General features: G+C 50.6%; 1 long non-coding RNA gene across 1 annotated transcript in view; it reads right to left on the bottom strand.

Annotated features, from left to right (window-relative positions):
• LOC147121681 (uncharacterized) overlaps nucleotides 1–25,718 on the bottom strand; it is a 98,787-nt gene extending 73,069 nt beyond the window's left edge. Inside the window, exons 1-3 of the long non-coding RNA XR_015075402.1 lie at nucleotides 25,663–25,718; nucleotides 22,651–22,738; nucleotides 15,625–15,711 (exon numbers count right to left, since the gene is read on the bottom strand). This is a non-coding gene — a long non-coding RNA (uncharacterized LOC147121681). The remainder of the gene's footprint in view (nucleotides 1–15,624; nucleotides 15,712–22,650; nucleotides 22,739–25,662) is intronic.
• Nucleotides 25,719–27,501: the final 1,783 nt, after the last annotated feature.

The raw sequence follows: 27,501 nt of genomic DNA, 5'->3' as shown, positions 1-27,501 counted from the left end.
CCTCACTCTAAAGCTACTCTTGTGCCTTCCTGCTTTCAGATGGTGAGGAGGAGGTCCCTGAACTTGCCAGTGACAGCCCCTCAGAAGAGGAGGAGGAGGAGGAGCAAGAGGAAGGCGGCCCATCAGGGGAACCCTCAGCCGCGGCAACCCATGCGAATGTAGGGGACACGTCTTCCCTGGAGGGGAGCGTGGCGGAAGTGTCGGAGGGGAGGGGAGCTCATGGGACCTGCGGCCTGCAGAAATGCGGGAGGGGGGTGGAAGCTCAGCGGCCTTCTCCCCAGAGGGGGGAAGGGTCGGAGGGGAGTCCAATTGCTGGGCCCAGCGGCGTCCAGCAACGCAGGAAGGGTCGGCCAGCTCGGCGGCCTTCTCCCCAGAGGGAGAGTCCGGTCTCCAGTCCGGAGATGGTCTTCGCCGAAGAGATGGAACGCCTCGAGGACTTGTCCATGGACTCGGAGCGCCGGCACACGGAGCTCATGGGGGTAGTGGCACGGTTGCGTGAGGCCATCAAGTCCCTCTCTCGGAGTGTGACCGACGTCGGGGCCTCACAGGCCATCAGTTTGGCAGAATTCGGGGCAGAGCAGGCAGCGAGTCGGGCGGCATTCGGGGCAGGTCAGGTAGCGAGTCGGGCGGCATTCGGGGCAGCTCAGGCAGCGAGTGGGCAGCTGATCAGTGGTGCCGTGCAGTCACTGGGTGCTCTGATGAGGTCACTGAACAGGTCAACACGGGCACTCACTGCTGCCACACTCGCTGTGTCAGCCAGGCATCGCCAGGGCACCCGGCGCGCTGCAGCAGCACAGCGGTCTTTCCCTCGGCAGATTGGTGCGCATGCTGCAGTGCTGGCCCGGGCGAGTGCCAGTGTCTCAGGCAACCAGCGAGCGCGTGCCATCCGCCAGCTTGCTCCATTCCTCCAACCGGCACTGCCACTCCCCCAGTGGAGCTGCCAGGAGCTGCTGCAGCGACTGATGCTGGCCAGCCACAGCTGCAGCATTCAACAGCCGCCCGCTCGACGGCCAGACCTCGACTAGGCCGACCCCCAAGGGCATCTGCCGTCACAACATGTGCCCCTCTGGAGCCTGCCCCCAGCCTTGCAGCAGCCAATGGCCTTACTTTGAGGAGGAGCAGCAGGGCGGGCAGGGGCCACACAAAGATGGCCAAGGCATCGCCCTAGCGGGCCAAAAAGTCGAATGTGTGGCCAGTTGTGTTTGTTTTTTGAGGCCGAGAATTGGATGTTTGTTTTTTGAGGCCGAGAATTGGATGTTTGTTTTTTGAAGGCCGAGAATTGGATGTTTGTTTTTTGAAGGCCGAGAATTGGATGTTTGTTTTTTGAAGGCCGAGAATTGGATGTTTGTTTTTTTGAAGGCCGAGGATGTGATGTTTGTTTTTTACGAAGGCCGAGGATGACGGCCATTTTAGTTGCACTGTTTTGTTAATCCTCTCCAGGTTGTGGGAGCGAGTAATGTGTTTGAGTGTTTTTTGGGGGTTTCGTCTGTTTTTGGTTTTCATGTGGGAAGGGCCCTGAGTTTGTACAATAAAGCATTTCATTTATTAACATTGTCCATGTTTGATCTTTGAAGTATTTGTTGCCTTAACCGGCTGAGGGCTTGCGGAGTGGCTGCAATCATGTTCTTTCATTGGCACAAGCCATTCCCTGACAGGGGGCCTAGAAGTGACGTTCAATAAGCCGCCGACGGGCGGCCCTTGGACCTTCTGCCTCCCTCCTGGGCTGGTACTCCTCGTCCTCCTCATGCTCCTCCTCCTGAGGTGGTGGTCCAACGTGAGGTGGCAGTGCCTGAGTCCTGCGGATAGCCCTTCTGGCATAAGGCTGAAAGTCAGCGTTGGCACCCAATGCAGCCCCCATTATATGCTGGCAAACACTGAGCTCTCAATGAAGGCTAAGACAATTGCTAAGCTCTGGCCTGAGCCAAAAATACCTGTCCTAGTGTTGGTCCAAACCAGTAAGCTCTCCTCCTTGGTCTCTCTCCAAAAAACCGTTGCACAAGAGTGAATGCTGCAAAATGGCTGGCCTTTATAGTGCAGGGTAAGTGCCCTTTAATTAGCGCTCCCCGCGGCCCGCCTCGGCTGTGTACCGTTCCACTTCACAGTCGTTAGGGCCGCCCGGCGCACAATGGGCCGGCGCGAGTGAAGTTCCGGTTCGGGGCGCACAAAGGGCGTTGCACGACGAAATGACGTCATGATCTGCGCGCGCAGCAGGGCGCGCGCTAAGACTTTGCGCCGGCGCTAAATGTGTACTGAAGTTGGGGCGAGGCGCAGATTGCGCTGCGCCCGGGCGATAAGCGCCTAGCGCTCGAGATCTACTCCTCCTAAGGCGCTGACGGCTGGCGCGCCCAACTGAATTTCTAGGCCAATGTGTTTTAAAAGCAACTTTTTTTTTAAAGACGCAGAAAGCGGGAAAAAGAAATGAAAAGTTTGGAATCAAGATGGCGGCGACTCACCTCGGTTCAGAACGATAAGGCCCGCCTACACATGCACCGATTGGTCGACCGTCAGGTCACCGAAGCGTAGGATTGGTCAATCATCCCGTCACTCGACTCTAGGAGGGCTCGCCCGCAAGCGCCAGGAACCCGCCCCTGCCACGCAGCGATTGGTCAACCGTCGGGTCGCTAGACTGTACGATTGGTCGACCTCGATGTCACTCGATGCTAATGAGCGGATAATGAGTGGAATGTTGAATGTTTTTTGGATACCGCGGGCGCAATTTTTTTCACGGCGAAACGTAAATACGCTTATGACGTTCTGGAATCGCAAGCTTTCTTTTGATGTAACACACGTATAGGTACGCTCTATAACTTTCGAGTTTATACAATACAGACAGGCAGACGGAATGACAGACAGACAGATGTATCCTTTTATATATATAGATAGACTATCTGGGGGTGCCCGGCGGTGCCGAGGCTTTTTTGAGGGCATGTTGTTGTTCGAAGAGAGAGAGCGAGCGACTGGGGGGGAAGAGAGAGAGCGAGTGACTGGGGGGGCAAGAGAGAAAGCGAGCGACTGGGGGGAAGAGAGAGAGCGAGTGACTGGGGGGAAGAGAGAAAGCGAGCACCTGGGGGGAAGAGAGAGCGGGAGACTGGGGGGAAGAGAGAGAGCGCGAGAGACTGGGGGGAAGAGAGCGAGAAACTGGGGGGAAGAGAGAAAGCGAGAAACTGGGGGTAAGAGAGAGAGCGAATGGGGGAAGGGGAAGGGGAAGGGGGCGGGAGGAGGAGGAGGGGTGGAGGGGGAGGGGGGAAGGGGGAGGAAGGGGGCAGGAGGGGGGAGGGGGAGGGAAGGGGGGGAGGGAAGGGGGGGAGGGAAGGGGGAGGCGGGAAGGGAAGGTGGGGGGGCCAGGCGTTGCCAAGGCTTTTTTGTAAAACGGCAGTTTACAGGGCCGCGCCGTTTACGGCCGGCCGCTGCCGCTCCCCCGCTATGTGTCTCGGGCCGAGCAGTTGTGAGGCCCGGCCCGAGTGACCCCAACTCACCTCCTGCTCCGGTGGGCCAGGAACGCGATACTGTGCCGGAGCTGCACTGTGGGGGTTTGTTGTGCTGGTGCTGTCGGTATTTAAAAAATAGCGGCGACATTTCGGGAGACTGCAGGATTAGGCCCGCCCACACATGGAATGAAACGCCCCCCGTGATGCAAGAGAGAGAGAGAGACTGGGGGGAGAAGAGAGAGAGAGAGAGAGGGAAGGAGAGAGAGAGAGAGAGAAAGGGAAGGAGAGAGAGACAGAGAGAGGGAAGGAGAGAGAGAGAGGGAAGGAGAGAGAGAGAGAGAGGGAAGGAGAGAGAGAGAGAGAGGGAAGGAGAGAGAGACAGACAGAGACAGAGAGGGAAGGAGAGAGAGAGACGGGGGGGAGAGAGAGAGAGACGAGGAGAGAGAAAGAGTAGAGAGACTGGGGAGAGAGAGGGAGAGAGAGAGAGACGGGGGAGATAGAGAGAGACTGAGGGGGAGAGAAAGCGACTGAGGGGGAGAGAGAGAGACGGGGAGAGAGAGTGGGGGAGAGAGAGAGAGAGAGACTGGGGGGAGAGGGAAAGAGTGCGGGAGAGAGAGAGAGAGACTGGGGGGAGTGAGAGACAGAGAGAGAGAGAGACGGGGGAGAGAGAGAGACTGGGAGAGAGAGAGAGACGGGGGAGAAAGAGAGACTGGGGGGGAGAGAGAGAGACTGGGAGAGAGAGAGAGAGAAACTGGGGGGAGAGAGAGAGTGACTGAGGGGGGGAGAGAGAGAGACGGGGGGAGAGAGAGAGAGAGAGAGAGAGAGAGAGGCCGGGGAGATAGAGAGAGACTGAGGGGGGAGAGAGAGAGCGACTCTGGGAGAGAGAGAGACTGGGGGAGAGAGACAGACGGGAGAGAGAGAGAGAGGGAGAGACTGGGGGAGAGAGACTGGGGAGATAGATAGAGAGAGAGCAACTGAGGGGGAGCGAGAGAGACTGGGGGAGAGAGAGAGACGGGGAGAGAGAGAGAGAGAGAAGAGAGACTGGGGGGAGAGAGACCGGGGAGAGAGAGAATGGGGAGATAGAGAGAGAGAGAGAGAGACTGAGGGGGAGAGCGTGAGAGACTGGGGGAGAGAGACGGGGAGAGAGAGAGAGAGAGAGAGACTGGGGGAGAGAGAGAGAGATGGGGGAAGGGAGAGAGAGACTGGGGAGAGAGAGAGAGAGAGAGACAGAGAGCAAGAGAGAGACTGAGGGGGGAGAGAGAGAGAGACAGGGAGAGCGAGGAGAGAGACTGGCGAGAGAGACGGGGAGAGAGAGAGAGAGACTGGGGGAGAAAGAGAGAGACGGAGGAAGGGAGAGACTGGGGAGAGAGGGAGCTAGAGAAACTGGGAGACAGAGAGAGAGAGATAGAGAGACAGAGAGAGAGAGATAGAGAGACGGGGAGCGAGAGAGAGATTGGGGAGAGAGAGAGAGACTGGAGGAGGGAGAGACTGGAGGAGAGAGAGAGACGGAGAGAGAGAGAGACTGGGAGAGAGAGAGAGAGAGATGGGGAGAAATGCATTTCCTCCTAAAATGCGAAAAATTCAACACATCAAGAAACATATTATTCAACAAGCTAAGCCAAACAACCCCAGATTTCAAGGAATTGGATGATCTGTCAAAATTGAGATTAGTCCTAGGAGAAGGAGACAGACCATACCTTGGGGCCAAATATGTAACAACATGTCACAACCTGAGGACTGTTTAAAATTAAGACTGTTTAAAATTAATATTGAACGTACCAAATGAAGTACAAAGACTGTTTAAAATTAATATTGTTTAAAAGTAATATTGTATGTACCCAACAAATGTCAAATCGATTGACACGAGAGAGAGAGAGACTGGGAGAGAGAGAGAGAGAGATGGGGAGAGAGAGAGAGAGAGAGAGAGAGAGAGAGTAGAGAGACTGGGGGGAGAGAGGAGAGAGACTGGGGGAAGAGATAGAGAGTCTGGGAGACAGAGAGAGAGAGACTGGGAGACAGAGAGAGAGATAAAGAGATGGAGAGAGAGAGAGGAAGAGGCCCGGCCTGAGTCACCCCAGCTGAGTAGGCTGGGTACAGTGAAAGCATTGATTTCTTTATGACAGCACAATAAATGCTCTGACATCATAGCAGCTCTTCGACATCATAGTCACTCAATGCTAATGAGCGGATAATGAGCGGAATTTTGAACGTTTTTTGGATACCGTCGGCACAACTTTTGTCTGACGGAAAAGTAAATATGCCTATGACCGGTCTGTAATCGTAAGCTTTATTTTGATGTGACGCGCGTGTAAGTACGCTCTATAACTTTCGAACGTATAGAGAACAGACAGACAGACAGAAGAGGTCTTTTATATATATAGACTGGGGGTGCCCGGCGGTGCCGAGGCTTTTTTGAGGGCATGTTGTTGTTGGAAGAGAGAGAGGGAGTGACTGGGGGGAAGAGAGAGAGGGAAGGAGAGAGAGAGAGAGAGAGATGGAAGGAGAGAGAGAGGGAAGGAGAGAGAGAGAGAGGGAAGGAGAGAGAGAGAGAGAAGGAAGGAGGGAGAGAGAGGGAAGGAGAGAAAGAGAGATGGAAGGAGAGAGAGAGACATGGAAGGAGAGAGAGAGAGAGAGGGGGAAGGAGAGAGAAAGAGAGGGAAGGAGAGAGAGAGAGAGGGAAGGAGAGAAAGGAGGGAAGGAGAGAGAGGGGGAAGGAGAGAGAGGGGGAAGGAGAGAGAGAGAGAGGGAAGGAGAGAGATAGAGAGGGAAGGAGAGAGAGAGAGAGAGAGACTGGGGAGAGAGAGAGAGAGAGACTGGGGGGAGAAGAGAGAGAGAGATTGGGGGGAGAAGAGAAAGAGAGAGAGATTGGGAGGAAGAGAGAGAGACTGGGAGTGTGAGAGAGAGAGAGAGACTGGAAGTGTGAGAGAGAGAGACTGGGAGTGCGAGAGAGAGAGTCTGAGAGTGTGAGAGAGAGTGGGAGAGAGAGAGTGGGAGTGTGAGAGAGAGAGAGAGGGAGTGTGAGAGAGAGAGAGAGTGGGAGTGTGTGTGAGAGAGAAAGACTGGGAGTGTCTGAGAGAGAGAGAGATTGGGAGTGTGTGAGAGAGAGAGAGACTGGGAGTGTGTGAGAGAGAGAGATTGGGAGTGTGAGAGAGAGAGAGACTGGGAGTGTGAGAGAGAGAGAGATTGGGAGTGTGAGAGAGAGAGATTGGGAGTGTGAGAGGGGCAGCACGGTGGCATAGTGGTTAGCACTGTTGCCTCACAGCGCCAGGGACCCGGGTTCGAATCCGGCTTCGGGCGACTGTCTATGTGGAGTTTGCACATTCTCCCCGTGTTTGCGTGGGTTTTCTCCGGGTGCTCCGGTTTCCTCCCACAGTCCAAAGATGTGCGGGTTAGGTTGATTGGCTATGATAAATTGACCCTTAGTGTTAGGGGGATTAAATACGTGGGGTTACAGGGATAGGGTGGGATATGTGTTGGTGTAGGGGTTATGGGGATCGGGTGGGATATGTGTCGGTGCAGGCTCGATGGGCCGAAATGGCCTCTATCTGCACTGTGGGGTTTCTGTGTGATTCTGTGAGAGAGAGAGAGATTGGGATTGGGAGTGTGAGAGAGAGAGAGAGATTGGGAGTGTGAGAGGGGCAGCACGGTGGCATAGTGGTTAGCACTGTTGCCTCACAGCGCCAGGGACCCGGGTTCGAATCCGGGAGTGTGAGAGAGAGAGAGATTGGGAGTAACAACAGAAAATGCTGGAAAAACTCAGCAGGTCAGGCAACATCCGTGGAGAGAAATTTGAGTTGACGTTTCGGGTTGGACCCTTCTTCAAAACTGGAAAGAAAAGAAACTAGATCGGAGGCAGGGCTGCGATCGGACAAAAGAATAAAAGAAACAAAAGAAGTAAAAGAGATTAGAAGCTAGACGAGATGGTAATAGGCTGGGATTAGGTGTAAAGTGTACTGGCAGGGCAAAAGATAGCTGCCAGGTGTGAGAGAGAAACAAAAGGAAAGGGTGGGGGGGGAAAGGAGTGGAACAATTACAAGAGAAAATGAATTGGGGGCCGAGCTTATGATCTGAAATTGTTGAACTCGATATTGAGTCCAGAAGGCTGCAGACTGCCTAATCGAGAGATTGGGAGTGTGAGAGAGAGAGAGATTGGGAGTGTGAGAGAGAGATTGGGAGTGAGAGAGATTGGGAGTGTGAGAGAGAGAGATTGGGAGTGTGAGTGAGAGAGAGAGAGACTGGGAGTGTAAGAGAGAGAGACTGGGAGTGTAAGAGAGAGAGACTGGGAGTGTGAGAGCGAGAGAGATTGGGAGTGTGAGAGAGAAAGAGATTGGGATTGGGAGTGTGAGAGAGAGATTGGGAGTGAGAGAGAGACTGGGCCGCCGCGGCCGGTGACCTGGTGGCTTTGGGTCGGGTTCTCGGGCGGGGCTGTTGATGCCGCGGGGAGGTTTTGTGCGCGGCAGCTCCTGGCACGGCCCGCCGCAGCCGGTGACCTGATGGCTTTGGGTCGGGCTGTGGGGCGGGGCTGTTGACGCCGCGGGGAGGTTTTGTGCGCGGCAGCTCCGGCACGGCCCGCCGTGGCCCGTGACCTGATGGCTTTGGGTCCGGCTCTGGGTCGGGGCTCTTGACGCCGCGGGGAGGTTTTGTGCGCGGCAGCTCCCGGCACGGCCCGCAACTCAAGGCCCAGGCTTCCCGGGCTGCTAGGCCGTGCCCGGCGCCGGCACAGCCGCTCGAAATGGCCGTCAAAGTAGGCGAGCCTCGAGCGAAGGGCAGGGGATCACTTCATTTCCTACTGTTGCTAAATACAATGTAAAACTCAAATAAATTGTTATTTAATTCCCTAACACATAATTCAAATAAATTCCCTAACACACAGAAAGTGTGGGAAAAAAATCGTGAAGAATGAAGATGGCGGCCACTCACCTCGGTTCAGAATGATAAGGCCCGCCCACACACACACACACATTGGCCGACCGTCAGGTCACCGAAGCGTAGGATTGGTCAATCGTCAAGTCACTCAACACTCAACTGTAGGATGGCCCACCCGCACGCGCAATGAACCCGCCCCCGCGACACAGCGATTGGTCAACCGTCGGTCAACTGCCAGGTCGCTCGACCGCACGATTGGTCAACCTTCACGTCACTCAATGCTAATGAGCAAATGAGCAGAACTTTTCCCATTTAATGAGCAGAATTTTGAACGTTTTTTGGATACCGTAGGCACGATTTTTGTCTGACGGAAAAGTAAATATGCCTATGACCGGTCCGTAATCATAAGCTTTCTTTTGATGTGACGCGCGTGTAGGTACACTCTATAACTTTCGAACATATAGCAGACAGAAAGACAGACAGAAGAGCTCTTTTATATATTAAGATAATAATAGATGGATAGATGCTAGTTGTGTGCCCGGCGGTGCCGAGGGTTTTTTGAGGGTATGTTGTTATGAAAAAAGTAGAGGAGAGAGAGGGGGGGCGGAGAGAGGGGGGGAGGAGAGAGGGGGGAGGAGAGAGGGGGGGTAGGAGAGGGGGGGAGGAGAGAGGGGGAGGAGAGGAGGGGAAGGGGAGGAGAGAGGGGTGGAGGAGAGAGGAGAGGGGGAGGAGAGAGAGGAGGGGGGAGGAGAGGAGGGGAGGGGGGTGGAGGAGAGAGGGGGGAGGGGGGGAGGAGAGAGAGGAGGGGGGAGGAGAGAGGAGAGGGGGGAGGGGGGCGGAGAGAGGGGGGAGGAGAGAGGGGGAGGAGGGGGGAGGAGAGAGGGGGGAGGGGGGTAGGAGAGAGGGGGGAGGAGCGGGGAGGAGAGAGGGGGAGGAGGGGGGGTGAAAGGGGGGGAGGAGAGGGGGGGAGGAGGGGGCAGGAGAGAGGGGGTAGGGGGGAGTAGGGGGGGGAGTGGGTAGAGAGGGGGGGAGGAGGGGGGAGGGGGAGGGGGGAGTGGGGGAGTAGGAGAGGTGGGGGGAGGAGGGGGGGAATAGTGAGATAGAGAGGGAGAGAGAGGGAGGGAGCCCGGCCCTGGTGAGCCGGAGGCCCCGTGCGTGGCATAGCGATCAGGCCCAGCACGAGTGACCCCAGCCTCCATTCCGCCCCGCCAGCCTTTAGGAAGATGGAGGCGATGGCTCCGCAGAGCTCAGTACCGCCCCGCCAGCCTTTACGAAGACGGCGGCGATCGCGGGCCGCTTGCTTGTAATCGGGGCCAGCGGGACGGGCGGTGCCTAGGTCGGGCGTGGCTGGCGAGGTCTAGGATTCGAGGTCTGCAGGCAGGGTAACCCTCTAAGGTTGCGGCGCCCGGCGGAGGCAGCGAGTCAAGAGCAAAAAAATAGGGTGAAAGCTAGGAAAATTAATGAGCTTAGAAAATATATTTAGAAATGAATTTACTTTTTTTTTTTAAAAACAATTTAATTGTGTTACTTAAGGCGGCGGGTGCCCGCATTCGGCATTAAAAAAAATGGGGGCGAAGTTTAGGAATCAAGATGGCGGCCACTCATCTCAGCTCAGAAGGATTAGGCCCGCCCACACACGCAATGAACCCCCCCCCCCCGTGATGCACCGATTGGTCAACCATCACGTCACTCAACGCTTTCCCCTGTACGATTGGTCAACCATCACGTCACTCAACGCTATCCCCTGTACGATTGGTCAACCATCACGTCACTCAACGCTAATGAGCGGAGTTGTCCGTTTTTTGAACATTTTTTGTATACTGTCCGAACAACTCTTGTCTGACCAAAAAGTAAATATGCCTATGACACTTCCATAATCATAAGCTTTCTTTTGATATAACATATGTGTAGGTACGCTCTATAACTTTTGAGTGTATAGAGGACATACAGACAGACAGACAGATCGATCCTTTTATATATTAATATATACTAGCTGGAGTGCCCGGCGGTGCCGAGGCTTTTTCGAGGGCATGTTGTTGTTGGAAGAGAGAGAGCGACTGGGGGGGAAGAGAGAGAGCGACTCGGGGGGGGGAAGAGAGAGAGCGACTGGGGGGGGGAAGAGAGGGCGCGACTGGGGGGAAAGAGAGCGCGCGACGGGGAAGGGGGAAGGAGGGGGGAATGAGGGGGGAAGGGGGGGAAGGAGGGGGGTGAGGAGGGGGGAAGGGGTGGGAAGGGGAAGGGGGAGGGGGGAAGGGAGGGGAAGGGGAGGGGGAAGGGGAGGGGAGGAAGGGGAGGGGGGGAAGGGGAGGGGAAGGGAGGGGGAGGGAGGGGAGGGGGGAGGAAGGGGCGGGGGGTAGGAGGGGCGGGGGGAGGGGGGGAAGGGAGGGTGGAGGGGGGCAAGGGGAGGGGGAGGGGAGGGAGGGAAGGGGAGGGGTGGGGGAGAGGGGAGGGGTGGGGGAGAGGGGAGGGGTGGGGGAGGTGGGGGAACGAGGGGGGTAGAAAGGGAGTGGGGGAGCCAGCAGACCCTCTCCCCACTGCAGGCAATGGCTCTGCTGAGCTCCGTGCCGCCCCACGCACTGACATGCCGAGCGCAGCGCCCCGGTGAGCCCGAGCCCCGCCCTCCCGAGACCGGGCCTGAGACGGCCGATTGCGGCTGGCCGGGCCCGGTTGCCTTGGTAACCCTCCTCCCCTCTCCGCCTCCCGATCTCCGGGCCTGGGCCTGAGCGGCCGATTGCGGCTGGCGAGCCCGGTTGCCGGGGTAACCCTCTCTGCTCCCCCTCCCCTCCCTCCCTCCCCCCGCCCCTCCCCCCGAATGAAGCGCAAGGAGGTTGCAGTGAGTCCAGCCAGCCTTTACCAAGATGGCTGGCCGCTGGTTCGGAATCGGCCCCAGCGGGGGTGGGTGGGGGGTGAGGGGTGGGAGGAGCTTGCCACAAAACAATTGCCTAGGGTCCAGCATGGCTGGCAACAGACGCCCAGGCTTCGAGGCCTACCTGCAAAAGCGGGGAAAGGTAGGAAATTTAATGAGATTAGATAAAAGATTTAGAAAGTAATTAACTTTTTTTTAAAACAATATGTGTTTTAAAAGCAACTTTTTTTTTTAAAGACGCAGTAAGTGGGAAAAAGAAATTAAATGATTGGAATCAAGATGGCGGCGACTCACCTCGGTTCAGAATGATAAGGCCAGCCCACACACGCACCGATTGGTCGACCGTCAGGTCACTGAAGCGTAGGATTGGTCAATCGTCCCATCACTCGACTCTAGGAGGGCTCGCCCGCAAGCGCCAGGAACCCGCCCCCGCTGCGCAGCGATTGGTCGACCATCGGGTCGCTCGACCGTACGATTGGTCGACCTCGATGTCACTCGATGCTAATGAGCGGATAATGAGCAGAAGGTTGAATGTTTTTTGGATACCGCAGGCGCAATTTTTGTCTCGCCGAAACGTAAATACGCTTATGACGGTTCTGGAATTGTAAGCTTTCTTTCGATGTAACACACGTGTAGGTACGCTCTATAACTTTCGAGTTTATACAATACAGACAGACAGACAGACAGATGTATCCTTTTATAGATATAGATAGACTAGCTGGGGGTGCCCGGCGGTGCCGAGCCTTATTTGAGGGCATGTTGTTGTTGGAAGAGAGAGAGCGAGCGACTGGGGGGAAGAGAGAGAGCGAGCGACTGGGGGGAAGAGAGAGAGCGACTGGGGGAAGAGAGAGAGCGACTGGGGGGAAGAGAGAGAGCGACTGGGGGGAAGAGAGAGAGCGTGACTGGGGGGCGGGGGGAAGGGAAGGGGGAAGGGAAGGGGGGAAGGGAAAGGGGAAGGGAAAGGGGGAGGGAAGGGGGCGGAAGGGGGAAGGGGAAAGGAAGGGGGAAGGGGGGAAAGGGGAGGGAGGGGGGAAAGGGGAGGGAGGGGGAAAGGGAGGGAGGGGGGAAAGGGGAGAGGGAAGGGGAGGGAGGGGGAAAGGGAAGGGGGGAGAAGGGAAGGGGAAAGGAAGGGGGGGAAGGGGGGAAAGGGGAGGGAGGGGGGAAAGGGGAGAGGGGGGAGGGGGGAAGGGGAGGGAGGGGGGAAAGGGGAGGGGGGAAGGGGAGAGGGGGGAAGGGGAGAGGGGGGAAAGGGGAGGGGGAAAGGGGAGGGGGGAAAGGGGAGGGGGGAAAGGGGAGGGGGGAAGGGGAGGGGGGGAAGGGGAGGGGGGGAAGGGGAGGGGGAAGGGGGAAGGGGAGGGGGAGGAGGGAGGGGGAGGAAGGGGAGGGGGAGGAAGGGGAGGAAGGGGAGGGGGAGGAAGGGGAGGGGGAGGAAGAGGAAGGGGAGGGGGAGGAAGGGGGGAGGGAGGGGGGAGGGAGAAAGGGGAGGGAGGGGGAAGGGAGAGGGGGAAGCGAGAGGTGGGGAAGGGAGAGGGGGGAAGGGAGAGGGGGGGAAGGGAGAGGGGGGGAAGGGAGAGGGGGAAGGGAGAGGGGGGAAGGGAGAGGGGGGAAGGGAGAGGGGCGGCAGGGGAGAGGGGGGGCAGGGAAGAGGGGGGCAGGGAGAGAGGGGGGGCAGGGAGAGGAGGCAGGGAGAGAGGGGGGGAGGGAGAGGGAGGGGAGAGAGAGGGAGGGGAGAGAGAGGGAGGGGAGAGAGAGGGAGGGGAGAGAGAGGGAGGGGAGAGAGAGGGAGGGGAGAGAGAGGGAGGAGAGAGAGAGGGAGGAGAGAGGGGGGGAGAGAGAGGGAGGGAGGGGGAAGGAGAGAGGGAAGGAGGAAGAAACCGGGCAGCCCAGGCTAAAGATGGCGCTGTTCGGGCCCACATTGATGTTCTGCCATGATCAAAGATGGCGTCACGAGGAAATTGTCATGCCGCCAGGATCAAATATGGCGCTGTGGTGTTGCTGCATTGAACTGCTGCCAGGATGAAAGATGGCCGGGCCCAATTGCCGGGGTAACCCTCCTCCCCTCCCGATCTCCAGAGCCGGTTGCCGGGTTGACCCTTGAGACGGTGGGGGACCGAGGAGAGGGGATAGGGGGCGGGGGCAGAAAGAAAAAAAAGCTGACTGCTAGCCTTCAGGGCGGGTGCGGCCAGCCTTGAAGGTTCATGAAGGAGCCGGCGGCCATTTTCTCATGTCGGTTGGAAGCACGGAAAAAAAAAAATTCTTAATAAAAACTGCAAAATTTCTTTACTTTTAAAAAAAGTAGCTGCAAAGTACAAAATCGGAAATCTTCTAACTTTATATGTTCTTTCCTTAAAAACTTTCGGCTTTTGTATATCTTCTAACTTTATATCTTCTTTCCTTAAAAAACTTTCGCCTTTTGAAAACCGAAAGTTTTTTAAGGAAAGAAGATATAAAGTTAGAAGATATAAAAACTGAATTATTTATTCTCTATCTCTTCACTTACGCTGCAATAGTTGCTGCAGTCACTCCAGTGCTCGCGAAGACTAAAGTAACTTTTATTTATTCCGTCTTATTAAGCATCAGGCCCCGCCCACACACGCCATAGGATTGGTCAACCATCACGTGATCGGGGAGACCGAAGTGGGGGGGTGAGGGGTGGGAGGAGCTTGCCGCAAAACAATTGCCTAGGGTCCAGCATGGCTGGCAACAGACGCCCAGGCTTAGAGGCCTACCTGCAAAAACGGGGAAAGGTAGGAAAATTTATGAGATTAGATAAAAGATTTAGAAAGTAATTAACTTTTTTTTAAAACAATTTCTGAAAGTAATTAACTTTTTTTTTTAAAGAATTTCTGTTTTAAAAGGAACTTTTTTTTTTTAAAGACGCAGAAAGCGGGAAAAAGAAATGAAAAGTTTGGAATCAAGATGGCGGCGACTCACCTCGGTTCAGAACGATAAGGCCCGCCCACACACGCACCGATTGGTGGACCGTCAGGTCACCGAAGTGTAGGATTGGTCAATCGTCCCGTCACTCAAACATAGGAGGGCCCGCCCGCACGCGCCAGGAACCCGCCGTACGATTGGTCGACCTCGACATCACTCGATGCTAATGAGCGGATAATGAGCAGAATGTTGAACGTTTTTTGGACACCGTGGGCGCAATTTTTGTCCAGCCGAAACGTAAATACACTTAGGACGGTTCTGGAATCGTCAGCTTTCTTTCGATGTAACACACGTGTAGGTGCGCTCTGTAACTTTCGAGTTTATTCAATACAGACAGACAGAATGACAGACAGACAGATGTATCCTTTTATATATCACAGAATCACAGAAACCTCACAGTACAGATAGAGGCCATTTCGGCCCATCGAGCCTGCACCGACACATATCCCACCCGATCCCCGTAACCCCTACACCAACATGTATCCCACCCTATCCCCATAACCCCACGTATTTAATCCCCCTAACACTAAGGGTCAATTTTTTTATCATAGCCAATCAACCTAACCTGCACATCTTTGGACTGTGGGAGGAAACCGGAGCACCCGGAGAATCTATATAGATAGATAGATTGTAACTTTCTCTGCAGAGACACATACACCTGTATAATCGCACTCCATCCAGAGACACGCACACTTCTATTAAAACACTCCCTCCAGAGACACGTGCACTTGTATTATAGCACACCCTCGAAAGACACGTACACTTGTATTATAGCACTCCCTTCAGAGACACGTACACTTGTATTATTGCACTCCCTCCAGAGACACATACACTTGTATTATAGCACTTCCTCCATCACACGTACACTTGTATTATAGCACTCCATTCAGGGACACGTACATTTGTATTATAGCACTTCCTCCAGAGACACGTACACTTGTATTATATCACTCCATTCAGGGACACGTACATTTGCATTATACCACTCCATCCAGAGACACGTACACTTGTATTATAACAAACTATGCAGAGACACGTACACCTGTTTAATATCACTCCATCCAGAGACACGTACTTATATAATAGCACTCCATCCAGAGACAGATACACTTGTATTAAACCACTCCATACAGAGACACGTACACTTGTATTATAGCACTCCCTCCAAAGACACATACACTTCTATTATAGCCTATCTCTTTAGAGACACATAGACTTGTAACAGAGCACTCCCTTCAAAGACTTGTACACTTATATTATAGCACTCCCTCCAGAGACACGTACACTTGTATTATAGCACTCCCTCCAGAGACCCGTACACTTGTATTATAGCACTCCCTCCAGAGACACGTACACTTGTATTACAGCACTCCCTCCAGAGACATGTATACTTGTATTATAGCACTCCATCCAGAGACACACTTGTATTATAGCACTCCTTCCTCAACCTCCTGCCCTTATTTTACAGCACTTGTTTGAAACACAGATATAAACTTTAATTATGTCATGCTCCTCAGCGTCACATACCTTCGTATCATAGCACTCCTTCCATTGTCTCATACATTTATATTCAGCAATCCCTCCAGAGGCACGGATACTTGTATGATCGTCCCTCTGCAATGAAACATAAACATGCATTATAGCACTCCCTCTGGAGGATCGTACAAATGTATTATAGCACTCCCTCCAGAGTCACGCACACTTGTCTTATAGCAATTTTTCGAGAGACATGAATAACTAGATTAAAGCACTCCCTCCAGAATATAAGAACAGGAGTAGGCCATTTAGCCCTTTGAGCCTGTTCTGCCATTTAATGAGTGCATATCGGTTCTGACCTAACTCCATATACGCGCCTTTAACCATATCCCTTAATAACTTTGGTTAACAAAGATATTTCAACCTCCGATTTAAAGTTAACAATTGATCTAGCATCAATTGTTGTTTGCAGAAGAGAGTTCCAAACGTCTACCACCCTTTGGGTGTTGATATATTTACTAACTTCACTCCTGAAAGGCCTGGCTCTAATTTTTGGACTATGTTCCCTAATCCTGGACTCCCAACCAGTGGAAATAATTTCTCTCTATCTACCTTCTTAGTTTCCCTTAATGTCTTGATAACTTCAATCAAATCATCCCTTAACCATCTAAATTCCAGGGATTACAACCCTAGTTTATGTAATCTCTCCTCATGATTTAACCCTTGGAGTCCAGGTATCATTCTGGTAAACCTACGCTGCACTCCCTCAAGGGCCTATATAACCTTCCTAAGTTGTGGTGCCCAGAACTGCTCACAGTGCAGGTGTGGTTAACCATGGCTTTTTATAGTTGTTGCATAACATCTACCTCCTTTTTTAAAATCTAGTCCTCTGGGTATAAAGGCCAACATTCCATTTGCCTTTTTGATTATTTAATGTACCTGCCCATGACATTTTAATGATCTACGTACAGGGACCCCCAAGTCTCTTTGGACCTCCACTGTTTCTGGCTTTTCACCATTCAAAAAGTACTCTGTTCTAGATTAGATTTTAGATCCAAAGTGGATGGCCTCACATTTGTATACAATTGTATTATAGCAATCCCTCAAGATACATGTACATTTGTATTATAGCTTGAGCTTGCTCGGCCATTCAATGAGATCATGGCTGAACTTAAACATCAACTTCAATTTCCTGCCCTATGTCCCTATACCTTGATTCCTGTAATGCTCTAAAATCTATTGATCTCTGCCTTGAATATACTCATCGACTGAGCATCTACAGCCCTCTTGGGTAGAGAATTCCAAAGGTTCACCAATCTCTGAGTGAAGAAATTTCTCCACATTTCAGTCCTAAATTCCTGACCCCTTATCCTGAGATAATGTCCCATAGTTCTAGTCTCTCCAGCCTGGTGATACAGCCTCTCAGCATCTACCATGTCAAGCCCTCTAAGAATATTGTACATTTCAATGGGATCACCTCTCATTCTTATAATCTCCAAAGAGTGTAGGCCCAATCCACTCAATCTCTCCTCATAGGAAAACCCTCTCATCCCAGGAAACACTCCAGTGAACCTTAGTTGCACCCCCGAAGGCAAGTATATCCTTCTTTCTGTAAGATCAAAATTGAGTTTTTTGAGGCTGTAACTGGTAGAATAGATAAGGGAGAACCAGTGGATGTGGTGTATTTGGATTTTTAGAAGGCTTTTGATAAATTCTCACATAAGAGGTTAGTGTGCAAAATTAAAGCACATGGGATTGGGGGTAATATTCTGGCATGGATTGAAAATTGGTTAGCAGACAGGGAACAGAGAGTAGGAATAAATGGTTCTTTTTCGGGGTGAGAGGCGGTGACTAGCAGGGATCAGTGCTTGGGCCCCAGCTATTCACAATATATATCAATGATGTGGATGAGGGAACCAAATGTAATATTTCCAAGTTTGCTGATGACATGAAACTAGGTGGGATTGTGAGTTGTGAGGAGGATTCAAGGCGAATTAGACAAGTTGAGTAAGTGGGCAAATACATGGCAGATGCAGTGTAACGTGGATAAATGTGAGGTTAACCACTTCGGTAGGAAAAACAGAAAGGCAGAGCATTATTTAAATGGTGATAGATTGGGAAATATTGATGTACAAAGGGACCTGGGTGTCCTTGTACACCAGTCACTGAAAGCAAACATGCAGGTGCAGCAAGCAGTTAGGAAGGCAAATGGTATGTGTTGGATCCGTGGTTCAGTGGATATGCTATCATTAAATAATCACACGGATGCTGTACATTAACAAATAACAGGTCTTTACTGGAGGAGGGTAGTCTCTAGACTAGGGGTACAGAGGCATGCGCAAAGCTTATATACCGGTGTGGTCACTGCCGGTACTACAGTATACAGGAGCTGTAAAAGTAGTTCTGACTTAAAGGCACATACACTACAATTCCTCCCCTTTTAGATTAGTAATACCCCTAATATTCAAGTAACAATTAACATTTCAACATGTACATTAAACAACAAAAGTCCATTTATAGATTCAGTCTTTGGGGCGGCTTCCTGACCCTTTCGGGATAGCGCCTTTCCGGAGGTTCTTGTTCTTGGTGCAGATGCGATTCTGACCCCTTTTCATTGGGTAGTTCATCGGGTTCCACTGCTACTGGGTCTGAAGTAGATGCTACCGGTATGTCGGGTTCATCCCCAGGTACTCGAGACATGGGGTTGACGCGTTCCTGTGACGCTAAGATCTGATCGACGTGGCGTCTCACAATATTCTCCCCGACATCCACTGTGTACATTAATAGCCCCTGCCTTGTACATATCGTTCCGGGTTGCCATTTCTCTGTTCGATAGTCACGGGCCAAGACTGGTTGCCCTACATTGAAGCTCCTTGTCGGCTTCTCATTGATGTGCTGGAATTGTTTGTCCTCAACATTTCTTCGCACATTTGGTCTGAGCAAGTCCAGATGAGATCTCAACCTTCGGTTAAAGAACATCATGGCCGGGGTCTGGTTGGTAACTGCATGTGTCGCGTTTCGGTAGGCTAATAAGAAATTGTCCATCTTATGCTGTAGTGGAATTTCATCGTCGCACATGGCATTTATCGCCTTCTTAAAGGTTTGTACGAACCTCTCAGCCAATCCATTTGTGGCTGGATGATATGGGGCGGATGTGTAATGCCTTACCCCATTCCTTTTCATGAATTTTTGGATCTCGTCGGACAACTGTGGTCCATTATCAGAGCAAATCTGCTCTGGCAAACCGTTCCTGGCAAATATGGTCCATAGGACTGCAATCGTTTTCTCTGTAGTGGTTGAAGACATTTTTATCACCTCAGGCCACTTTGAATGAGCATCCACTGCTATTAAGAACATTGAGTCCATGAATGGAGCAGCGAAATCAATATGCACCCGTTGCCATGGAGAGGAGGGCCACTCCCATGGGTGTAGAGGGGCATGTGGTGGTGCATTTTGGACCTTCTGGCATCCTAAGCAGCTCTTAGTTAGGTCTTCGATTTGTTGGTCGATTCCCAGCAAGGCTTTTCATTTTCACTCCCCCCAGATGACCTTCATGTAGCTCATTTAACACTCTCTCCCTTAACTTGGGTGGAATCACCACTCTGGATCCACACATCACTGTCCCCTGGCATACTGACAGCTGTTCTCTTCTGGATGAGAATGCTGGCAACAGTGAGTCGCCATGTGTTGGCCATCCCCTCACCGTCAATTCATATACCCGAGACAGCGTCGGATCTATGTGGGTCTCCTTCTCTATATCCGCGCTTGTTACTGGCAATCGTTCAATTATTGATGAATAAAATATCTCGATATGGTCCACTGCTGGTGCTTCCTCCACAGTAGGCAGTGGCAGGCGCAATAGCCCATCAGCGTTCCCATGCTATTTCGTGCCTTTATATTCTATTTCATATTGATTCACCCCTAGAAACAGGGACCATCTTTGTAACCGCTGTGCAGTCATCACTAGAACGCCCTTCTTAGGATTGAAGATGGAGACAAGTGGTTGGTGGTCAGTCAGCAAGGTGAACTTCTGCCCATGCAGATAGTGGTTGAATTTTTTTACTCCCCATCCTAGGCTGAGGGCCTCCCTGTCAATCTGGGCATAGTTGTGCTCGGCTGAGGTTAGTGACTGAGACGCAAAGGCTACTGGCCTCTCCAACCCGTCTGGGAATTTGTGCGACAGCACCGCTCCAATACCGTAGGGTGATGCATCACATGCCAAACGAATTGGTAGTGCTGGGTTGAAATGGGCCAACACCTCTTTTGATGTGATCAATTCTTTACACTTCTGGAAAGCTCGTCTACGTTCGTCATCCCACTTCCATGGTACCCCTGTTTGCAGTAGGGTGTTCAGCGGGTGTAATACTATAGACAAATTAGGTAAGAACTTGTGGTAGTAGTTTACCAGCCCGAGGAATGACCTCAGTTGCGACACAATTTCCGGTGCTGGAGCCTTGACTACTGCCTCAATCTTGTCAGGGGACTTATGTAACCCCTCTTCATCGATGACGTGGCCACAATACGAGATCTGTTTCTGGAAAAACTCGCACTTGTGGCGATTAGCTCGTAGCCCATACTCCTTTAATCTGGTGAGCACCTTCTCCAAGTTGGCGAGGTGATCACCGTCATTTTCGCCCGTGACCAAGATGTCGTCCAAATAACACTGGGTCCCTGGAATCCCTTGCAGGACCTGATCCATCGCCCTTTGCCAGATAGCCGGAGCCGAGGTTACTCCAAACACCAGCCGGTTGTATTGATAGAGACCTTTATGAGTGTTAATCGTAAGGTATTGTTTCGAGGCTTCTTCTACCTCCATTTGCAAGTACGCCTGGGCTAGATCAATTTTGGTGAAGCGTTTACCTCCAGATAGCGAGGCGAAAATATCCTCAATTCGTGGAAGCGGACATTGCACTGTGTGAAGGACTGGGTTCACTGTCACCTTAAAATCCCCACAGATGCGGACCTTCTTTGGTTCCCCAGGCGTATTACAGGAACGATGGGTGTAGCCCACTTGCTCCAGTCCACTTTGGACAGTACTCCTGAACGTTCCAACCCTTCCAGCTCTGCTTCAACAGCTGGTCTGATCGCATAAGGCACTGGTCTGGTCTTCAGAAACTTTGGGCTTGCATTTTCCTCTATTTTAATCGTTGCTGTTATTCCTTTTAGTGTTCCTAGTCCCTCCTGGAACACTTCTTTTGCGTCAGTTAGCATTTTTGACAGTCGTCCAGGTGTGATGTCGTCATCCTTTTTGGCCTCAACCTTCAATGCCTGTATGGAATGCCAATCTAATTGTATCTTCCGGATCCATTCACGTCCTAGCAGTGGTGGTCCTCCATTTGGCAATACATATATATCCATTTTAGGTATTTCCTGGCCTTTATATGTCACTTTCACCCTTATTTTTCCTTTGGGGTAGACTTTTTGCCCCGTATACGTCTTCAAGACAATCTCTGTAGCTTTCAAGGGTATGTGTGAAAATAGCCGCTTGTAGTCTCTTTGATTTATGACATGATTCTCTGACTATATAAGCTGTGTCTTTATGCATTTCTCCACTTCACCTGAAGAAGGAGCAGCGCTCCGAAAGCTTGTGATTTCAAATAAAGCTGTTGGACTATAACCTGGTGTTGTGTGATTTCTTACATTTGTCCACCCCAGTCCAACTCCGGCATCTCCACACCAACCCTTTAAGTGACATTCCCCAATCAATCCTACCCAACTCGCGCCTCATGCCATCATACTTTCCTTCATTTAAATTCAGGACCCTAGTCTCCGAGTCAGCTTCTTCACTCTCCATTTTAATGAAGAATTCAATCATATTATGATCGCTCCGACCCAAGGGGCCTCGTACAACAAGATTGCTAATTAATCCTTTCTCATTACATAATACCCAGTCTAAGATGGCCTGATCTCCAGTTGGTTCCTCTACATATTGGTCCAGAAAACCATCCCGTATACACTCCAGGAATCCCTCCTCCACAGTATTTTTACTAATTTGGTTAGCCCAATCGATATGTAGATTAAAGTCACCCATGATAACTACAGTGCCCTTATTGCATGCTTCTCAAATTTCCCTTTTAATGCCATCCCCAACCTCCGCATTACTGTTTGGAGGTCTATATACCACTCCCACTAACGTTTTCTGCCCCTTGGTATTTCTCAGTTCTACACATTCAGATTCCACAACATCAGAGCTAATATCCTTCCTTACAATTGTGTTAATCCCTTCTTTAACCAGCAATGCAACCCCACCTCCTTTTCCTTTTTGCCTATCTTTCCTGAATATTGAATACCCCTGGATGTTGAGTTCCCAGCCTTGGCCACCCTGGAGCCATGTTTCCGTAATCCCAATCAAATCATATTTGTTTACCTCTATTTGCACAGCTAATTCATCCACCTTATTACAAATGCTCCTCGCATTAAGACACAAAGCCTTCAGGCTTGTTTTTATGATCATTCTTCCCCAGATGATTCTTTACTATAAGATTACTAATTAACCCTGTCTTATTACACAATATAGCCAGTTCCCAGTTGGTTCCTCGACATGTTTCCCGATTGATAGAATTATTGTATTACCCTTGTTTCTCAATTGATACTCTGTCCAACACTATAACTGTTGTTTGGTAGGAGTAATTTATAATCCCCTTGTGTTTTCTGCCCTTTGATATTCCTTAGCTCTGGCTGCTAGCACTCCCTCTCGAGACACATAAACTTGTATTACAGCACTCGCTCCAGACACAGATATGGCCGCTCCCCAGGGACACATACCTTTGTATTACAGCACTCCCTCCAGACCCATACTGATTCTACGTCCTGATTTTCTGGGTTACGATCCTTTGTCATTACTGTCTTTATCTGATCATTTCTTATCAGGACCATGCCACCTCCTTTTCCATTTTGCCTATCTTTTCTAAAAGTCAAGTACCCTGGAATAGTTCCAAAATTGGTCATCCTGCAACCATATCTCAGTAATGGCTACTAGCACTCCCTCTCGAGACACATACACTTGAATTACAGCACTCGCTCTAGACACAGATATAAATATTTATATTTATATGGCCGCTCCCCAGGGACACATACCTTTGTATTACAGCAATCCCTCCAGAGACATGTATACTTGTATTATAGAACTCCCTCCAGAGACACGTTCGCTTGTATTATAGTTCCTCTGCAATGAAATATAAACTTGTATTATAGCACTCCCTCCAGAGACACGTGCAATTGTATGATAGTCCCTCTGCACAGAAACAATAGCTTGTATTATAGCAAAACATCTAGAGACACGAACACTTGTATTATAGCACTTTTTCCGGAGACACATACACTTGTATTATTGCACTCCCTTCAGAGTCACATAAACTTGTATTATAGCACTCCCTCCAGGGACACGTACACTTGTATTATGGCACTCCCTCCAGAGACACCTAAACTTGTATCGTAGCACTCCCTCCAGAGACACCTACACTTGTATCACAGCACTCCCTCCAGAGACACCTAAACTTGTATCATAGCACTCCTTCCAGAGACACCTACACTTGTATCATAGCATTGCCTATGGAGTGGATATGTGGTCGGATGCTCATCTTGGTGTCAAATACGACACCAAGGTTGCAAACAGTCTGTTTCAGCCTCAGACAGATGCTAGGGAGAGGGATGGGGTCAGTGGCTAGGGAATGGAGTTTGTGGCGGGGACCGAAGACAATGGCTTCGGTCTTCCCGAAAAGTAGTTGGAGAAAATTTCTGCTCATCCGGTACTGGATGTTGGACAAGCAGCGTGGCAAATCACAGAGAGTGGAAGGGTCGAGAGAGATGGTGCTGATGTAGAGCTGGGTGTAGTCAGTGTGTATGTGAGACCTGATGTGTTCTTGGTTTATGTAGTTGAAGGGCAGCATGTAGACTAGAAATAGGATGGGGCCTAGGATAGATCCTTGGGGGACACCAGAGGTAATGATCTGGGAGCGGGAAGAGAAGCCATTGCAGGTGATTCTCTGGCTACAACTGAATAAATAAGAATGGAACCAGGCGAGGGCAGTCCCACCCAGCTGGACGATGGTGGAGAAGCGTTGGAGGAGGATGGTGTGGTCAACCTTGTCAAAGACTGCAGACCGGTCGAGAAGGACAAGGAGGGATAGTTTACCATGGTCACAGTCACATAGAATGTCATTTGTGACTTTGATAAGAGCCGTTTCAGTACTCTGGTGGGGCGGAAACCTGCTTGGAGGGATTTAAACATGGTGTTCCGGGAAAGATGGGCACAGATTTGGGAGCGACAACATGTTCTAGGGCTTTCGAGAGGAAAGGGGGCTTGGATGACAGATTTCAAGGACAGATGGCTCAAGGGTGTTTTTTTTTTTGAGCAGGTTGATGACGGCAGATTTGAAGGGGAGGGGGCAGTACCTGAAGAGAGAGAACTGTTAACGATATCCGCTAACATTTGCGTATTCTCCAGTTTGGTGGGAATAAATCGAGGGAGCAGGACAAGATGAGCTCAGAGAGCATATGATGGGAGATAGGAGAGAAACTAGAGGAAGATGCAAGTTCAGCGCGAAGGCAGCGCGAACCTTAGGGGAAGATTGGCCCAGTAGTTTAGGGGAAGAGAGGGAAGCAGCAGAGGCAGCTGAACGGATTGACTCAATTTTAGTGACAAAGAATTCCATGAGGTCCTCGCGATTGTTATTGGAGGTGAGGGTGGAGGAGGGAAGGGAGAGTGGTTTCAGAAGATTGTTTAAGCGGAGATAAGAAGCCGGGTTGCATTCCAGGATGATCTTTGAATAGTGAACAGTTTTGGCAGAGGAGAGCAGGACCAGATAGTGCTTTATGTGGTCCAGCCAGATCTGGCGATGAATGGCTAAATCAGTTGTCCATCATAAATGTTCATGTTTGCCTCCCTTGGACTTAAGGGAGCGGAGGTGAGGGCTGTTACAGGTGAAACATCCAGGGTGAGAGAGAATAATAGTTTTAATGGGGACGAGGGCATCCCAGGTGGAGGTGAGGGTGTGATTGAGCATATCGGTAACTGCAGAAAGGTCATTGTGGATGGAGGGCCAAAGGCTAGGCAGTTTGGAATTTGAAAGTACAATTATAAGTGAATTGGGAGAGAGTTTTTCCCAGGGGCAGGCACAATGATGGTGGGGTTGGGAGGGGCACGTTGGTGGACAGGAATATCAGTGAATTGGGAGAGTTTTTCCCAGGGGCAGGCACAATGATGGTGGGGTTGGGAGGGGCACGTTGGTGGACAGGAATATAAGGAAGTGATCAGATTGACATGAAGAGAGTAGCGAGGCCACATTAGATGGCAAGATCGAGGGGGTGTCCATGAATATGGGCAGGGAAATTTATATGGAGGGAAAGATTAATGGAGGATAGAAGGGCAGTGAATTGAGAGGAGAGAGAGTGTGATGAGTTGAGCTGGAGGTTGAAATCACCGAGGATAAGAAGTTGCTCGTTGCAGAGGGTGAGGGAGGAAAAAAGTGAAGATATCTCAGTGAGAAACTTGGCATGGTACTTGGTGGGGGGGGGGGGGGCGGGGGGAAGGTGGGGTGGGCGTGATAGAGAATGATTATTTTGAAAGAGAGGCACAGAGGGAAGCTGTAGGCTTATCCAAGAGACACAAATAATTGTATTATAAAACTCCCTCCAGAGACACATAAACTTGTATTATAGCACTCCCTCCAGATACACGTACACTTGTATTATAGCACTCCCTCCAGAGACATGCACACTTGTATTATAGCACTCCCTCCAGAGACACGTACACTTGTATTATAGCACTCCCTCCAGAGACACGTACACTTGTATTATAGCACTCCCTCCAGAGACATGTACACTTGTATTATAGCACTCCCTCCAGATACACGTACACTTGTATTATAGCACTCCCTCCAGATACACGTACACTTGTATTATAGCACTCCCTCCAGAGACATGTACACTTGTATTATAGCACTCCCTCCAGATACACGTACACTTGTATTAAAGCATTTCCTCCAGAGAAACATACACTCCCTCCAAGTATAATTGCATTACAGCACTCCCTCTAGAGATAGGTACTAGGTACACTTGTATTTTTGCACTCCCTCCAGAGACACATACCTTTGTATCATAAGACTCCCTCCAGAGACACGTAATCTGGTATGATAGTCCCTCTGTAGAGAAACACAAACTTGGATTAACGCACTCCCCCCAGAGACACGTACACTTGTATTATAGCACTCCCTCCAGAGACACGTACACTTGGATTAACGCACTCCCTCCAGAGACACGGACACTTGTATTATAGCACTCCCTCCAGAGACACGTACAGTTGTATTATAGCACTCCCTCCAGAGACACGAACACTTCTATTGTTGCACTCCCTCCAGAGACACGTACACTTGTATTATAGCACTCCCTCCAGAGACACGTACAGTTGTATTATAGCACTCCCTCCAGAGACACGTACACTTCTATTGTTGCACTCCCTCCAGAGACACGTACACTTGTATTATAGCACTCCCTCCAGAGACACATACACTTGTATTATAGCACTCCCTCCAGAGACACGGACACTTGTATTATAGCACTCCCTCCAGAGACACGTACACTTGTATTATAGCACTCCCTCCAGAGACACGGACACTTGTATTATAGCACTCCCTCCAGAGACACGTACACTTGGATTAACGCACTCCCGTCAGAGACACGTACACTTGTATTATAGCACTCCCGTCAGAGACACGTACACTTGTATTGTTGCACTCCCTCTATTCACAGATACACTTATAGAACATAAGAGCATAAGAAGTAAGAGCTGGAGTCGGCCATTCAGCTCCTCGAGCCTGCTCAGCCATTCAATCAGATCGTGGCTGATCTTCTACTTCATCTCCACCTTTCTACACTATCCCCACATCCCTTGATTCCCTTAATATCCAAAAATCTATTAATCTCGGTCTTGAATGTACTCAATGACTGAGCATCCACAGCCCTCTGGGGTAGAGAATTTCAGACAGTCACAACCCTTTGAGTGAAAAAATTCCTCCTCATCTCATTCCCAAATGGCTGACTCTTATTCTGAGACTGTGAGCCCTTTTTCTAGATTCCCCAGCCAGGGGAAGCATCCTCCCAGCATCTACCCGGTCAAGCCCCTTTAGAATTTTATACGTTTCACTGAGAACACTTCTCATTCTTCTAAACTCGAGGGAACATAGGCAAAGTCTACTCAATCTCCCCTCAAAGGACAAGCCACCCATCCCAGGAATCAAACTAGTGAACATTGGTTGGGCTCCCATGAAGGCAAGTATATCCTGCCTTAGGTAAGGAGACCAAAACTATACACAGTACTCCAGGTGTGGTCTCACCAAGGCCCTATATAATTGCTGTAGGACGTCTTTATTCTTACACTGCAATCCTTTTGTAATAAAGGCCAACATATCAGTTGCTTTCTTAATTGCTTGCTGTACCTGCATGTTAACTTACAGCCATTTGTTTACAAGGAGACCCAGGTCCCTCTAAATACCAACATTTCCCAATTTCTCGCCATTTAAAAAGTACTTTACATTTTTATTTTTCCTACCAAAGTGGATAATTTCACACTTCTCCATGTTACATTCCATCTGCCACATTCTTGCCCACTCACATAACATGATCTTTTGCAGCCTCATTGCATCCTCCTCACAGCTTACTTTGCCACTGAGCTTTGTATCCTCCGCAAACTTGGATACATTACATTCGATCCCCTTCATCTAAGACATTAATATAGACTAAATAGCTGAGGCCCAAGCAGAGATCCTTGTGGTATTTCATGAGTTACAGCTTGCCAAACCAAAAAAAAACCGTTTATTAGTACTTCTCTTTTTTGTCCATTAACCAATCATCGATCCAAGGTAATATATTCACCCCAATCCCATGAGCACTAATTTTGTGTAAAAACTTTTTGTGTGACACCTTAACGAA

This window comes from Somniosus microcephalus, chromosome 3 (genome assembly GCF_052327205.1).
Source record: "Somniosus microcephalus isolate GS21.2 chromosome 3, FLI_Smic_1.0, whole genome shotgun sequence".
NCBI classification, from domain to species: domain Eukaryota; kingdom Metazoa; phylum Chordata; class Chondrichthyes; order Squaliformes; family Somniosidae; genus Somniosus; species Somniosus microcephalus.
The sequence above is the reverse complement of the archived record's forward strand: the minus strand, read 5'-3'. Positions and strand labels throughout refer to the sequence as shown.